This window comes from Miscanthus floridulus, chromosome 8 (assembly GCF_019320115.1).
Source record: "Miscanthus floridulus cultivar M001 chromosome 8, ASM1932011v1, whole genome shotgun sequence".
NCBI classification, from domain to species: domain Eukaryota; kingdom Viridiplantae; phylum Streptophyta; class Magnoliopsida; order Poales; family Poaceae; genus Miscanthus; species Miscanthus floridulus.
The window spans coordinates 127,618,176-127,621,647 of NC_089587.1; positions in this window are offsets into that span (position 1 = coordinate 127,618,176).

The following is a 3,472-nucleotide window of genomic DNA, read 5'->3' on the forward strand; positions in this document are numbered from 1 at the left end:
TCAAGTATAATATGTGGCAGGCATAGGTAAAAGAATGACGTAGGAGGAAACAAGATAAATTACAATAGATTAGAACAATTGTCTTTGCCATTCCAACCAATGTGGAGCATTACTATCTTAGGGTTCTTCTGAAAACACATGGCTAGCACAACCTCCTTCGATGATCTAAGGACTCTTTTGGCATAATCCTACCAACCTTCTGTGAAGCTATAGAAAGAAGGGGCCAGATTGAAGTAGACAACATGGTGGGTGAGAGACTTGCTGAGGCTACCAAGTGGGTGATGCTACATGCGTTGTGAAGGCTCTTAGCAACAATATTGGAATTCTGTGAGCGGAGTGATGTGTTCATACTTCATACTCTAGGATAACAAAGGAACTCTTGATTGCATGCACATGACAGAGGCAAAGAAGCTGGAACACTGAGCATGTCAGGAAATTGATAATCATCTTCTGAATGGTGGGTAGAATGATAGGCTCAGTAGAAGCTCCTTGTTGAATCTCATTAATGGCAAATATGTGGAGCAACACTCGAGTTGGAACGCTAGGAGATAGGCCTTACAGCACTTGATTTGGCCCACATACAGAATGCCCAACCATTTGTGATGCAAGTGAATTTGCATGGGGCTAAACCATTCAAGATAGTCCATACCAACAATGACATCGAAGGCTAACAGTGGAAGCAAATGGAAATTAGACTGAAAGGAACACTAATTGGTAGTCAATGTCACTTGTTTGGACTGGGTGGAACTATGAACTAGCTAGTACTAGCCACCAGAACTGAGTTGACAATACGGTAATGATAACATGCTAAAGTTGGGCGACTAGTGCTTCAATGACAAAAGATGAAGAACTACCAAAATATACTAGAATATGAACCACAAAGCCTTGAATTGACCTATCCAAATGAACTATTCTATATGTTAGAATACAAGACACCAAATTCTTTGACATGGCTAGAAACAACTGCTCTAAAGGGCATAGATCCACAGGAGTGTCAACATGAGTATCATCATGTAAAACAAATCCCAAAGTGTCCACCACATGAAGGACCTCCAATGAGCAGCGATGGTTGTTGACACTAAATATGGCAAACAGATAAATCCACAAGCGCACGGATGTTAATGTAGCTTTCACCTAGGAGTATTCCAGGGTATCGAATTTCCACAGGGAACGCGAAGTGTACTAGTGAAGAACTCAGATTGTCCAAGGATAGAACAAGGGTAAAGATAACAGGTAGAGAGGATATCTATGGCTTCTATGAACTAAGGCAAGACTAAGACAAGACTGAGTAAGACTTTACTACGGTTGTGTACTTTGGAGCGTACCTGCCCTGAATTCAATCAGGCACAAAGCACAACGAGCCCTACTATTTAATTACTAGGCCTAACGTAGTGGAATACAAAGGATGGACAGGGCTGTCACCACATGCCACCTACCACAATCTATCCGGGGCCTAGCCGTAAACACGGGTAAGACATAGCCTAAGCACCACGCTTAATCTATAAACTTACTACTCTAATCCAAGCTGTGAAATAAGATCAGAGTACTCTAACCAAGTGGTGAAACTTGTAAACAACAATAATGTAAAGCAACACTTAAGTAATGCAAAAGAACAAAGTTACCACACAGAAGATGTCGGACTTCACTCGAAGAAGAGCTTCATCTACCGAGGCACAAGTGGAGAGGACGCTGACAACCCCGGCTCCTCCCCAAGCTTCTCCTCACTCTCTCCCTATCTTTTACTTATAAGTAGTAGAACTAGAGAGCATAGCTACTACTCGCACTTGGAGTGAGATGGAATGGGATGGTGCATATACAAATGAGGGAGAGGGGTCCTATTTATAGCTTGAGGTCGAGTAAGGGCTACTCCAGTGACACAGCAGCGATCTGCGTGATCATCCTTCACCACCCTTGGATGCAACCAGCCACAAATTGCCATAAACAAATGCGTGGATGTGCTACAAACTGTGCTTTCTTGCATGTGTCCAAAGGAGAGGCAGTTTGGGTGAATTAGGCCATCGCCCAACACCGTGGGCCATCGCCCGATGTCCCTAGGGATGGATGGGGTCGCCCGACACCCTCAGTGCTCAAATCCAGCCTGACTCGTTCTTGTGATCTTCCAAAAGGCATAACTTTATCATCCGCACTCCGAATTGGGTGAAGCAAAACTTGATTTTGTGTATCTCGATGAGCTCTTGGCATGGCGCAGTCAAAATGAGCATTTGATTAAGTATTTTTACCATGTATATTGCCATCTTGTTCCTACACTCACATAGTCATCACAACTTGTGGAAATAGTTAGAAATAAACCCTATGACTATGGTTTGTGTCATTTATATGACCAAATTAGGCATGGTTGATGGTATAAAAAGGTGTGTTAAGGACCATCAACAAGCTCCCCCACACCAAACCTTTGCTCATCCTGAGTAAAGGATTTGAACAAGAAAGATGACTGAGCAAAGATTCAGGTGGATTTGATGCACAACTTTCTTAGGATATGATGCAAGCATAAAAGATATTCCAAGTCACATATTCATACCTATGTGTTTTGAAGTGGCTAGAACATCACCTTGGGCGGTTGAGAAATGGAACAGTTCTGACTTGAAGATATAGATCACTTCTCCTCAAGTGAGATGGAGTTTTTGACAAAATTTTGCAAAGCAAAACATAGCTCATATTACTCCTCATATGTGGTTCTCTCAAATCATGCTGTAGTGTTTGTGTATGTGTCCTCACCAAGATCTTTTGTTGTTGCCTCAAGGCCCTACAACTATAGCTTATGTGGAGTTTTGGGTAGGAGAACTTGAAGGCATACTTAGAATATTTATATTGTAAAGTCAAAGCATGGATCCATGGAGAAAAACAACATACAAACATGATCAAGAGTGCAAGTGTGTGGATATGAGTGGAAGGTTGACTCCTTAAACATTCTCTCTCCAAATCTAGATGATTGAGATCATGGGCTATCTTTGATGCTCATTCTCTTTTTTTTGCTCGACACTTTTTTTTACACATCACTCTCTCTCTTTTCATCATCTTTTCTAGCTCTCTCCTTTCAGATTGTTGGGAGAATGGAGAGAGATCTTGAATACACGGAGTCTATATTTTGTGAAAAGGTGGAAAAGCATGATTGTTGGGAGGTGGAAAGGAATGTTTGTGGAGAGGTAAAAAGGAATATCTATGCTAGCTCTCAGTGTAAGAGCATAGCTAAGTGTGGAAAGCTTGTTTTTGCTTACTCTCAATGTAAGAGTAAAGCATATATGGTGGAGTGTACGTGATCTTGACCATGTAAGAATGGTGCATAACTCACTAGGGTCACACGATTTGACAAAACTCAAAACAAAATCTAAGCAGCAAGAAAGTGTGGGTTTGTCGAGATATTGCCTATGGCTCTAGTAGGACATTTATACCATAGAGGAGTTATGAAGCCATGGTTTTAGATTTTGTTCAAAACAAAATTCTCCAAAACACT